At 36.8% G+C, this 14,138-nt stretch overlaps 1 long non-coding RNA gene across 2 annotated transcripts; it reads right to left on the bottom strand.

Annotated features, from left to right (window-relative positions):
• Positions 1-6,486: 6,486 nt before the first annotated feature.
• LOC127097246 (uncharacterized) lies at positions 6,487-8,327 on the bottom strand. Of its 2 annotated transcripts, XR_007792968.1 has the most exons (4): positions 7,830-8,325; positions 7,050-7,110; positions 6,889-6,932; positions 6,487-6,764 (listed from the first exon to the last, which is right to left on the bottom strand). It is a non-coding gene; the product is annotated as an uncharacterized LOC127097246 (long non-coding RNA). The 2 variants fall into 2 exon arrangements; XR_007792967.1 differs by having other exon boundaries at positions 6,889-7,110; positions 7,830-8,327.
• Between the last annotated feature and the right edge of the window lie 5,811 nt (positions 8,328-14,138).

The following is a 14,138-nucleotide window of genomic DNA, read 5'->3' as shown; positions in this document are numbered from 1 at the left end:
TTTGTTGGGTAGACCGTGGATTCATGTTGCTGGGGAAGTCACTTCTACATTGCACCAAAGGTTGAAATTCTTGATTCGATGACAAGTTGGTTATAGTATATGGTTAAGAAGACTTGTTGGTTAGTGAACTTTCTTTGTTCAAATATGTTGAGACATATGAATGGGTTGTTGAAATTCCACTCCACTGTTTAGAGTTTGAAGAAGCCAATTCAGCTACTTCCAATCATGATCAGTCATCATCTACCATCCTATTTTTAGTCAGAAGCACCAAGCAAACTCTGGAGATTGGTTTATTATTCGGTTGGGATACAGTTGTCAATGTGGCAGAGAAGCGTGACAAATTTGGTATTGGTTATCATCCATCAGCTCGCAAAGCAAGCCCGAATAAGAAATAGTTCAACCCAGTCAAATTCAACAGTGTAGACTTCCAAAGCAATCACACCGTGGCAGCCCTTAGAGAATCTAGTGGTAGCAAACCGGAGACTCCCATTCTTGTACGCAACTGTCCTCCAAGATTCAAGATGACCAACTGGACAGCTTCCGTGATTCCTATAGTGTATTCCGAGAAAATGTAATCCATTTTGTTTTCTTAATCCCTTGTCTTCACCCGGGATAAGAGGATAGCTTGCAAGGGTCCCCATGTTTAAAAGTTTTATGTAATTAAATAAAAATTACTTTTGCATGCAAAATTTGTGTTTCTTTTTCTTTCAATTATTTTTACTTTTTCACAAAAATAAAATGGCAAAAGTTTTCTTTTTCTTTTATCTACTTTATTAAAAAGCATAATAAAAATGAGCTCATAACATGCAGAGCAAATAAACCATTGATAACAACACAGTAAGAATCGATTGTAAGTCTGGATTTCCAATTAACCAAGCTGAAGATGACAGTAAGGAAGATTGTAAATTACCGACCGAACTATCTCGGCTCCTTGAGCATAAAGAAAAAGAGATTCAGCCATACAAAGAACTAGTGGATGTCATTAATTTGGGTTCTGAAACTAATAAAAAAGAAGTAAAAATTGGAGCATCTCTTGTCAAGCATGTACACTTGGAGCTGGTCAAGTTATTACATGAATATGTTGACGTATTTGCTTGGTCATATCAGGATATGCCAAGGTTAGACACCATCATTGTTGAACATCACTTGCCACTCAAGCCTGAATGTCCTCTAGTCAAGCAGAAGCTCAGAAGGACCAGACTCGACATGGCACTCAAGATCAGAGAAGACGTTAAGAAGTAGTTTGAAGATGGATTTTTAGCTATTCCTGAGTATCCACAGTGGGTGGCCAATATCATTCCAGTTCTAAAGAAGGACGATAAAGTCAGAATGTGTGTAGATTATCGAGACCTCAATAAAGCGAGCCCAAATGAAGATTTCCCTTTGCCTCTTATTGATGTTTTGGTTGATAATACAACTCATTTTTCTGCCTTTTCCTTCATGGATGGCTTCTCAGGGTATAACCAGATAAAGATGTCGCCATATGATATGGACAAGACAACTTTCATCACACCTTAGGGAACTTACTGCTACAAAGTAATGTCGTTCGACTTGAAGAATGCAGGGGCAACTTATCAATGTACCATGGTAACCCTCTTTCACGAAATGATTCATGAAGAGATTGAGGTTTATGTGGATGACATGATTTCCAAATCTATAATTGAAGATGATCACTTAGAAATCCTGAGGAAGTTGTGCGCCAGGCTCCAGAAGTTCAAGTTGCGTTTGAATCCAGCAAAGTGTACTTTTCGGGTCCGGTCTAGTAAGCTATTGGGTTTCATAGTCAGTTAGAAAGGTATTGAGGTCGATCCTGACAAAGTTAGAGCCATCCAAGATATGCCACCTCCACAAACAGAAAAAGAAGTCTGAGGTTTCCTTGGTCGACTCAATTATATTTCTAGATTCATATCACATTTAACAGCTACCTGTGAACCGGTATTCAAATTATTGAAGAAGAATCAATCGATTATGTGGAACGAAGATTATGAAATGGAATTTGACAAAATAAAAAAATACTTGCAAGAACCACCAATCCTCATACCTCCGGTTCCTGGTAGGCCCCTTATTATGTACCCCATGGTACTCGATGAATCTATGGGCCGCATTTTGGGTTGGCATGATGATACAAGCAAGAAAGAACATACAATATACTACCTCAACAAGAAATTCACTGAATGTGAGACCAGATACTCACTGTTAGAGAAGACTTGATGTGCTTTGGCTTGGGCTTCTCGATGCCTAAGACAATACATAGTGTGTCATACTACTTTATTGATATCCAAAATGGATCCGATAAAGTATATATTTGAAAAGCATGTTGTTACTGGTAGAATTGCTCGGTGGAAAATGTTGTTAACCGAATATGATATCCAGTATGTGACTCAAAAAGCAATAAAAGGGAGCGTTCTATCTGAATACCTTGCTCATTTACCTGTGGAAGGTTATCAACCATTGAGGTTTGACTTTCCAGACGAAGACATCATGTTTACCAGAGATTTCACTATTCAAAACTCCAAGGAGATCCCCGAGGAAAGCCACGAACCAGGATTGTGATGGACGCTCATGTTCGATGATGCTTCTAATGCTCGTGGTCATGGATTAGGCGCAGTAATTACTTCTCCAACTGGTTTCCACCTTCCATTCACCGCTAGGCTATGCTTTGATTGCACCAACAATATGGCAAAATACGAGGCATGTATCTACGATATGGATGCGACCATCGAATTAAGGATCAAGATTCTTAAGGTATACGAAGACTTAACTCTGTTAATAAGTCAGGTAAAAGGTGATTGGGAAACTCGAGATAACAAGTTGATACCTTATAAAGAGCATATCATAAAACGGATACCCTACTTTGATGAAATTTCCTTTCATCATATCCCTAGGGAAGAAAATCAATTAGCAGATGCTCTAGCTACCTTGACATTTATGCTTAAAGTAAAATGGAAGAATGAAGCACCAACCATCCATATTGACCACTTAGATGAACCAACACATTGTCTAGCAATCGAGGCAGATCCGGATGATAAGCCTTGGTTTTATGACATAAAGATATTTCTAGAGAAACAACAATATCCTGAGGGTATATCTATTACTGGTAAGAAGGCCTTGAGAAGACTCTCTTCCATGTTTTTCCTAAACGGTGATGTGTTATACAAGAGGAATTATGATTATGTGCTGCTCAGATGCGTGGATAGACACGAAACTAGCATGATCATAAAATCTATACATGAAGGTTGTGAGGGTATACATGTGAAAGGTCTTGCTATGACAAAGAAGATCCTTCAGGATGGGTATTACTGGATAACAATGGAGGTTGACTATTACAACTTTGTTAGAAGATGCCACAAATGTCAAATATATGGTGACAAGATCTTTGGGCCACCAACTCCGTTGAACGTTCTGACGTCTCCATGGCCCTTCTCTATGCGGGGTATTGATATGATTGGGATGATAGACCCCAATGCTTCTGATGGTCATCGACTCATCCTAGTTGCTATCGATTACTTCATAAAGTGGGTTGAAGCTGCTTCATATGTAAATGTCACTCGACAGGTGGTTACTCGGTTTATCAAGAAAGAGATAATCTTCCACTATGGAATTCCTAGAAAAATAATCACTGACAATGCCAGTAATCTCAATAATAATATGATGAAGGAGTTGCGCGAAGAATTTAAGATCGAGCACCACAACTCTTCACCATACCGACCCAAGATGAATGGCGCCATAGAAGAATCTAATAAGAATATCAAGAGAATCATCCAGCAAATAGTCATATCATGTACAAGGATTGGCATGAGATGCTACCCTTTGCTTTGCACGGTTACAGGACCTCGATTCGTACATCAACTAGGGAAACTCTGTACTCATTAGTGTATGGGATGGAACCTGTTCTACAAGTTAAAGTTGAGTTTACTTCACTCAGAGTCATCATGGAGGCTGATCATGATGAAGCTGAATGGGTTCAATCTCGGTATGACCAGCTAAATCTGATTGAAGAAAAGCGTTTGATGGCTGTTTGTCATGGTCAGTTGTAACAAAGACGCGTCAAATGAGCTTTTGACAAGAAAGTTCTTCCTTGTGAGTATCGCTTAGGAGAACTCGTGCTCAAACGGTATTTTGCTATTCGCTCAGATCCTCGGGGCAAATGGACTCCTAACTACGAAGGACCTTTTGTCATTAAGAAGTCTTTCTCAGGTGGAGCCCTAATCCTCATAACAATGGATGGGGAAGATTTGCCATCGTCAGCGAATGCATACATAGTCAAAAAATATTATACCTAAAAAGAAATCATGATAAAAGCCCGCTAGATTAATCCTCACAAAATTAATCTAGGCAAAAACGACTATCCGATGGACCAAAAAATGAATTGTCCATGCAAAAGTTAGGGATCAAATAAAAATATAAAGCTCGCTAAGTCGAAAACCCAAAAGGGCGACTTAGGCAAAAACGAGCATCCCGGTGGAAGAAAATAATAGAAAATGTCCAGGAAAAAGTTAGGGATAAAGGCATTGACTATGGTCCTTGAGCCTACTACACTATAAGCTAGGTCTTAGACGGTCAAAGATTGATTCAATCATCGGCAATAGAAACAGGGTCTTGGGACTCAGATCCTATAGTGGATAACGTCTAATCAATGGAAAAATACAAAAATTATTTCCCATTGCCATTTGTTTTATTTTTCAATTTTTGCAATGTCCTCTTTAAGGATGTTTGCGTCTTTGTACACACCATATGTGCAATTTTGTTCATGATCAATAAAATCTAGTTCTTTTATCAATTGTTTTTGCTTCTCCTGTATTTTATTTGCGAAATAACTGATTTATTTTAATCACACAATGCTTCAAAATCTTGGGGAATAATAAAAGCTACATTAAAAGAAAACTTTATGCATTATTGCAACCTCACGAAGAACTAAAAATATGATCCGTAGTTTGAAAGTTTGTTTCAACACCTGCAGTTGTCTTGATGATTGCCCAATTAGATCATGTATCCTTATGATCCTCAGCAGGGCCAAATGGATCCTTAGCAACAATGTTAACAACTTGACTTCATAACATCAGTTTCTTTAGTATAATTGATGATGAGTCGGAGTTCCCTTCATACCAAAGAACCACACCCCGTGAATGACATCCGTCTAACTATATAAACATCCATGCATCATGAAAATAAAGCATACATCACACAACATACATATCATCCACAATTTCCTCACCGACTATAAAAAAACATGTACCTCAATAATGGAATTTGTAAAGATTAAACTGCTACTCCATGTCTCACATGACAATTCTCAAAAGGCAAATCTTTGGATACGTTAGTATTTAATACTCTTCTACCTCGAATACCCAAAAAAGCTAGCGCATTTCGACCATTCAGGTTCAAGAAGATTAAATAGGGGCAGTTATTGTATCCCAAAATTTTCCCTCCCTTTTTGCTTTTAATCTACCTTATGGCTTTAGACTCATTCATGTGCATCCTTCATTCATGATAAACACATGCTAACAAGCATCATAGACTCAAGGTTATGGTTAATGAAATTAGGATTTTGGCTTGAAGATTGTGGTATTACCCATCATGGGGGTTGAAACCCTAATTATTTGATTCTTTGAGACCTTAACTTCTGAGGTTTGTGCCATGACATTCATTTGTACACCCAACCTTAATTCTTGATCTTGAGAGATCTTGTAATTGACTTTATGGATATCTGACATTGACTTTTAAACCCTAATTTGGACCATCTATGCATGTGGATGCTTCTAGCCATAAGTTTTATCCAAAAGACATCACCTTTCATTTGATCATTGGTGCCTTGGTTTATTTAAGCCGTATTTCATCAAGAGATTTCATTGGATTCATTGGATAGTCAGTCAAGTTTTCGATCCAATTGAATTCATGGCCATTTCAATTCATCCAATACCTCACTTCAGTTATGTCATGTTCCTTCCATCATAAACGTCAATGTTCATTGTAGAGGTCACATTGATTGGCCAATTTGGTTACGATTGACTTTTTGGTCAACCAGTTACCAAAGTCAGCTAACCATTTTTTATCCCCTAGTACTTGTTTCTATGCATTGTGTCGAGATCCACCATAACATCATTGGTTCATTTGGTTTTTGTATGGTTTTACATGAGTTTTCCTCCATTTTGAATTATTTTTAATCCAATCTTTCCATACACATAAACCATATAAATTCAATCACAAATACCATGCATTCAAATGAATATCTTCACATTTCCACCATTTAGTCAATTGATCTATTTCCACATGAACCGTTAATCCATTTTTTTCCTTTTTTTCTAGCCATGCTACATTTCCATATTGTTCCATGTTTAACCTTGTTCAATTCCAAATTTCATGTACATAAACCATTCATGCACCAAATTCCAAAACCATTAGAAACTTGTATACACTACAATTCCAATTCCAATTTCATCATTTTACATAAATTATATATAATTTAAATTCAAAGTTACATTACACTTCCAAAATCACAAATTCATGTTACAACTATACATGTTCATATATTTCAAATTCAAATTCCATTTTTACATACAATTCATAACTATTACAATAGTTCATTTCATGACTATTACAAGATTACAATCTGACCCAAGATCACTTTCCCAATTCCACCTAGCCATAGTCCAACCAATCCAAGCATCCAAGTAATTCCATAACAAAATCATAACTTGCATAATGCATAACAGAAACTCAGATTAACTTGCTTTTGGTTAACAAAATAACAATGTAAATGCAACCTGCATAATAATAAAACCAGTGTAAGTATGAACCTGCAAAACATTAACAAAGATTCAACATGAATCCTAACTTCCACAACCAATTAACTTGCAAAATCATAAGCAAACCATGTTAATAACCTACCAGGCATGTCATCCAATATGAGCCTTTTCTTTGCTGCTGATTTCCTGCGTGAATTTGACAAAAAAGAAGGAGTAGCAAGATTAGTACAAGACTGAACTCATAACAACTTTCTGCACTGCCATAAAACAGGCCTAGTTCAATTGATTCCCAATTGTTCAGACCTCATTGAGCAAAAACAGAGCAGTGAAGCATCTTCACCATTCATCAAACGACCTGGCCTACCTGCATCACCCACTAAACAATTGAAACATACCACACACAAAAAGGGAAGCGAAGAATAAGTTCAAATCAAATCAGAGTCACATTCATCTGAATACTATAATCAGCTACTAACAAAAGTTAAAATTGGTAACTAACTTTTTGTTTAACAGAACAAAATAATCGAACTAATTACAGAGGGAATATCTCCTTAATTCAGTTCTCCAACTAACTAGCCCCATAAGTCCAACTAACTCTAACCGTTTTTTCACAACCTAACTAAATTAACTCATAACAACATAACTGGATTAACAGAAGAAAAGAGAAGCGCTAACTCTCAACTGACCTTAACTGAGAATTTTAATTGTATTAAGCTTACCCCAATGGCTGCCCCAGTTGCCCCTTTCTGTTAGCATCACTCAACCCCTACATAATTACAATCACCATTCACTCTTCGGGATAGAGACTCTTTCTTCCAGATTTTTTACACTCTGCAACCTATCATTCATCTTTCCAGAGATTCACACAAACTGTTCTCCCTTTCACCCTCACTCAGAGCTCAGTTTTTGTGGCCATTGAAGTTTCACCTTGAAGCTTTAACGTGCACGAGCTAAGACCAATCCTCACACTCTCGCTCTTGAGGGTTTAGCATTCAGTTTTCACACACAAGATTGAAATCTCACAGGAAGTTTGGATAAGAAGAAAGAGAAAAGGATTTGAAGAGAAAGAAAAAGTGGATTTACCTGGAGTACGTGGTCCTCTGCATCCCTCCCGTCGGTGAGTTTCCTGTTCCCTTTGTCATTTTCTTCAATCTCTTTACCAGAAGGAAGGCCTAAGCTTGAAAGATCAAAGCCCTAACACTTAGGGCTTTGAATCTGAGTGTGTGAGGTTTCATTTCAAACTCTTCGAGTTAGGGTTCATGAGAATATTCCTTCGATTCATTCAACTCTCACACAATGAGGAGAATTTGCTTATGTATCTGTGACCAGGACATGATTTTGAGTAGGGTAGTGGTATTTGATTTCATTTTCAGGAGTTTCGCCACCAAGGATTATCTCCGGCACGACAGAATGGGTAACGGTGAATTGAGGAGGAAGATGCAATTGTGAAAGTTGCCTTTGGGTTACTAGTTTCATTTTAATCCACCTCTTTTCACTTAATTATGCATGACGTGACATTAATGGATGATTGATCCATGTGCATTCATACACCTGACATACGCCACCTATCATCATAATTGTTGGTTCTATGCGTTGGCAACAATTTTGGTAAAACCTAGAGTGTTCATAAGTTGTCACATGTGTTGTCTTGATATAAGATAACATGCCCCTGCAGGATGTTTAAAATGTGATTATGCAGGATTTTACTGAGATGTCAGACCCGATGTCATGACATCTGTATACAGAACATTCAGTCTGAATGTTATGTATTATGTTATTGCGTTTTTAATGCTAATCTATGTATGATTGATAAGATGATTAAATGCGCCATCAATCAGTAATTACAACTAGATTGACTTATTTTCCAAAGAGATATAATCAGATATCATGAGAAGATATGAATGGAAAATAGTTTTAGGGTTTATGATGTCCAAGCCCAGCCAATTGCTTCTATATAAAGGACATGGAAAACCTGGTTTTATACCCAAGAAATAACAAACGAAATATTGAGAGAGAATAAGGGTTTGAGACTTGTGTGGTCGTGTGTATTGTAAGCCATTCATTCATCCATTGATGATTGAATTGGACTGATTTTTGAGTTGTAATTTGTCCACTCTAAGCTGTGAAGCATGAGTGTGTGTTTACTTGATTGAAGCTTTTAAGTAAGATCAAGTATGTGTCTTTGAAGAGTGTCTTCTTTTCATTGTAATTCTTGTTTTATATCACTGCTGTGATTGAGGGGGAGTGAGTAGGATCTCATATCTAAGAGTTCTTAGGTAGAAGTCACACGGGGAGAGATTAGGTGAAAAGACTATAACTTGAAGTTGTTTACTGAGAGTCTTTGAACTGATTCTGTTTAGTGGATTTCCTTCCTAGCTTGGTAGCCCCCAGACGTAGGTGAGTTTGCACGGAACTGGGTTAACAATTGCTTGTGTCTCTTGCATTACTGTTCTTTATCTTGTATCCTGTTTGTATTGTTCAGATATTAGTGTCGTGACATTACCTTCGACATCTCATATCTGATACCAGAATTTCAATTGGTATCAGAGCAGGCATCCTGCTCTGGTTCTGGGTGAGATCTAGGGACGTTACTTTCTGGTACTATGGATAGAGACAGAGGATCTGTTCACAGACCACCTATTCTGGATGGATCCAACTATGACTATTGGAAACCTCGAATGGTAGCCTTCCTAAAATCTTTGGATAATAAGGCTTGGAAGGTTTTTTTAACAGGTTGGGAACATCCAGTTATTACTAAGGATGGAGAAGCTACAATTGATAAGAAGGCTGAGGAACAATGGACCAAGGAGGATGACGATCTAGCCCTTGGGAACTCTAAAGCATTGAATGTTATATTCAATGGAGTAGATAAGAACATCTTCAGATTGGTAAACAACTGTGAGGTGGCTAAAGATGCTTGGAACATTCTCAAAACCACTCATGAAGGCACCTCTAGAGTGAAGATGTCTAGACTGCAGCTGCTCACTACCAAGTTTGAAAATTTAAGGATGAAAGAAGATGAAAATATTCATGAATTTCATATGAATATCCTTGAAATTGCTAATGCCTCAGGAGCCCTGGGTGAGAAGATGTCAGATGAAAAACTAGTGAGGAAAATACTCAGGTCACTTCCTAAGAGATTTGCCATGAAAGTGACAGCCATAGAAGAGTCTCAAGACATTTCCAATATGAGAGTTGATGAGCTAATTGGATCCCTCCAAACATTTGAGATGGGAATGTGTGATGGTTCTGAAAAGAAAGTCAAAAGCATAGCCTTCATGTCAAACACTGAAGAGAAAGAGGAAGAAAGTAGTCAAGATACAGATGAAGATCTGGCAAATGATGTAGCATTACTGGGAAGACAGTTCAACAGACTTATGAAAAAGATGGATGTAAGGTCTAAGTCAAATGTCAAGAACATCTCATCTGACATCAGTAAGTCCAATAATGCTGGAAGAAAAACAAGATCTGATGAAAAGTCCAAAGAAGGAAAAGAAGTTCAGTGCCATGAATGTGATGGGTATGGACACATTAGAGCTGAATGTGGAACCTACCTCAAGAAATAGAAGAAGAGTCTTGCTGCTACTTGGTTTGATGAAAGTGAAACAGAAGAGTCTGCAAATCTTGTGACTGCCTTGACTGGAAGATGGGGTTCTGATGAAGACTAAAGTGATGATGAAGTAACCTTTGATGAGTTAGCCACTACCTGTAAGACCCCAATTTTGTCCCTAAGATCCCTCATGGCATCATAACATTTCATTTGCATAGCCTCAAGGATCATTAGCATCTTGGTTCCCTTTGCCTTTGGGTGGGACCTTCTGTGAGTTGGTTTGAGATCACCAAGCATGCTTGAATTGTATATCATTGCTTTTCTCATTTTGTTTACTAACCAAAAGCACAAAAATATGTAACTAACATCTTTTGTTTGTAGCTTGAGCAATCACAAGGTCCAAAGCTTCTAGGAGATCTTTTGTGCAATGATAAGGTCAAGAGGAGATGAAAGCAAGCATGGTAATGGTTCCTAAAGCTCCCATCCATCAAATATGCCTCCCTAGTGCCTCAATTCATCATTTTGATCAAAGCAAGTCAAAGGGCTTGAGGTCTTGTTCTTCAAGAAAACCCTAATTCATCTGTGCATCACAATGCCTTGCTCATGAAGCAACCTCAGCCCATGGTCAAATACAATCAAGGGAAGTTCTTTAATTCATAATTTCATGCATATTTGAACTTATTTGAGTATCCTCAATCATCAATTCATCAAGATGTGGGTTGTGGACTTGAGAAGTTGATCAGTCAATTCATCTGACTATTTTGAAATGCACTGAGACCTAACTTTTTATGTGTTGGTCAAATGGAGATGGTTCCAAAAGAAAAAATGTTTTTAAGGACAATATGAAGAACTTTCATGTTCATCCAAAATTTATTTCAAGCTTGTAATGTCATCTCCCATTCCAATACATTATAGGTCATTTTGATTGAAACCTTAATTTTGGGTCAACTTCCCAAGGACATAAATCATTCATTTTTTATGATTTTGAGGTGGGATCAAATGAATTTGAAAGCTTAATATTTCTAATTCAAATGTTATGTTGAACAAAATTTCAAAATCTCAAAGTAAATACATGTGATAATGCAAGACATTATAGGTCATTTTGGGCCAAATGCATTAAAAGGCAAAAAAGTCCAACTTCAAGTGCCCATAAATCTTTCATAAAAAATCCAAATGATGCAAAATTTAAGTCCATTTTGGTTGCCTTAAAAATATATACAACTTTGATGTTGGAGGTTTTTCCATTTGAGGCTTGCATCATTAAACTTGAGGGGCTTGAAAATTGGCCAATTTTAGAAACCTTGCCTTGACATGTCATGCACCTTGCACTTTAAACTCAAATTTCATAAATTTCCACACTTCAACTGGAGTTTTTCTCAACATAACAATTGTTCCTTACATCAAGACCTTTCCAACCATTACTCACATGGTCATGTTTGGATTTTTCATTGGGACTTTCGAAGAGATGAATGTTTAGGTACAAATGAGGAATTCACTTGAAATCTTGGTACATAAGCAATTGCCTTGCAAGTCACACGTCCAATTCCATTTGGCTGATGCTCAGAATTCATTTGGCATTGTTTTTGGGCCTTGTACATGATCATGCAAGCCCATGGAATGAAGCTCCACATGCCATGCACACGGATTGATCACATTCTCCTTGCCACTTTCTCTATAAATAGAGACCTCACTCCATTCATTTCACACACCTGATTCAACCTAAAATGCTGCAGAATTCTCTCCATAGCCATCACTAAAGAAGCAAATCTCATTTTCCTCAAATTTTTCAGATCCGAAATTCAACTTCATCTGGTTGAATTCTTAGATCTAATGCTTTTAAACCTTCATCACTCATCTCATTGAACTTTTGTTTTGGCAAAGCAAGCAAGGAATCGAGCTCAAGTTACCAGAATCCAAGCTCACACTTCAACTGGTATTTTCTTCGATTCTCATCATCCATGGACCTATTTGCTTGAATCTAAAGTTTTCTGAAGTCCTCACTTGAGAGGCAAGCTAGTGGTAGCTTCAATTTTGCTTTTCCTTGATCTGCATTTTGCATACCTGAATCTTCCACCTCAGATTTCTCCATTTATAGGAATCTTGAGTGTGATTCAAGGTTACAGGGGTGATGTACATCACCCCAGCTTCATTTTGGTATAAGGATCGCGCATTTTCTTTAAGGTTTGAAAACCTGCAAATTGGCCGGAATCTGGAGGCTCACCGGAGAAGAAGGTGGCTCTGGTGGCCGCCTGTTGCCAGTTTGAATTCTGGCCGTTGGATATGTTTCCCAAATCGAATCCTAACCATTGCTTGTTATGACTTTTTATTCTTTCCCATGTGATTGCATTGACCGTGGCTTACCATGAGCGCGCGCCTCTGGATCCTTGGATCTGCCAGCTCAATTAATGAGCTCGGATCCAAGGGCTCTTGTTTTTTCCAATTTCTAATTTCTGTTTTTATTTTCTTAAATTCCTTTTTATTTCAAAAATCAATATCTCTTTCATTTTTAATCCAAAAATTATGGGACCAATTTCCTTATTTCCCAAATAATTTCTAGTTTCCATTTCTGATTTTTAATATTTTTTATTTTGTCATTTGATATTTTTCATGAATTTTCTCTTTTCTGGTTATTTTTAATTCATTTTAAATAGTTTTTGGTATTCAAAAAATACAAAAATATTTTCCTAACCTATTTGAATGATGATGGATCTATGAAAACATATTCTCATCAATTTTCAAATTGATTTGAGATTTTAATTCAATTAGGTTATCTTTATTCATTTTTAATTGATTAAAAATAGTTTCTGACTTTTAAAAATGCTGAAATTTTTTGTCAAACTTTGTTTGACCTTGTTGAACTTGGGATAAATTACTTGGACCTTTCAAGGTTGATTTGAAGTAATTTTGAAGTTTGACCTTTCCATTATTTTAAATTTGAGTTTAATTTTAAAATGCCAAAAATAGTTTAATCATTTCTTGACTCCCAATTTTCATCTCACTTCTGTTTTTGATTGTTTGACCTTGACTTTCAATGTTATTGGTCAACAACATATGAGGATTGATACATTGTATTTCATGTAATGCACTTTAATTTTGCCATTTCCATTTCTCTTATCCATCTTCTCCTTCTTCTTCTTCTACTTCTTTTCTTCTTGATCAATGAGTTGAAGGTTGATAAATTAGCATTGGTTAGGGAGATTTAATCTTCCTTGATTCAAATCTAATTCATCTTGATCAATTGATCAAGTGAATGGCTTTGCATTAAGGATATGTTGTCTTCTAAATCATGCAAATGGCTTAAACCAATACAAGATCAATTCTCATTTTCTTTTTGGCATGGAAAGTTTCTGGGACTTGGTTCACTAATCAAGACTCCTAACTTGTGTTGTTGCCTATATTATTATTGACCGGCCTCAGATAGTTGTGACTTCTACATAAGTCCAATTACGATTGCTTAACATAGCGCTAAATTTGCCTTATGGCACACTAACTACCAACACTAACTATTGACAATTAACATTTACTTTATGCACTTTACTTTTATGCAATTTACTATTCTTTCACATATTATCCATTTGCTTTTTCCCTTTGCTCACTTGAGCACATGTTTATGTTAATGCCCTTTGCCTTTTGCTCACTTGAGCACATAATTGTGTATATATTATTGTGCTTGTGTTTTTGTTTTGATTGTTGTGGACCAAATGCAAAGAAATGGACTTAGTTTCTAGGACTTCCCCTATGCAAAGGAATGGAGAATTGGACTTAGATTCTAGGACTTTCCTTATGAAAAATTGGAGTAAAAGGATCTTAATGATGAAGATGGATTGGAAGGACCAAATCTC

The sequence above is a fragment of the Lathyrus oleraceus genome, chromosome 6 (assembly GCF_024323335.1).
Source record: "Lathyrus oleraceus cultivar Zhongwan6 chromosome 6, CAAS_Psat_ZW6_1.0, whole genome shotgun sequence".
NCBI classification, from domain to species: domain Eukaryota; kingdom Viridiplantae; phylum Streptophyta; class Magnoliopsida; order Fabales; family Fabaceae; genus Lathyrus; species Lathyrus oleraceus.
The sequence above is the reverse complement of the archived record's forward strand: the minus strand, read 5'-3'. Positions and strand labels throughout refer to the sequence as shown.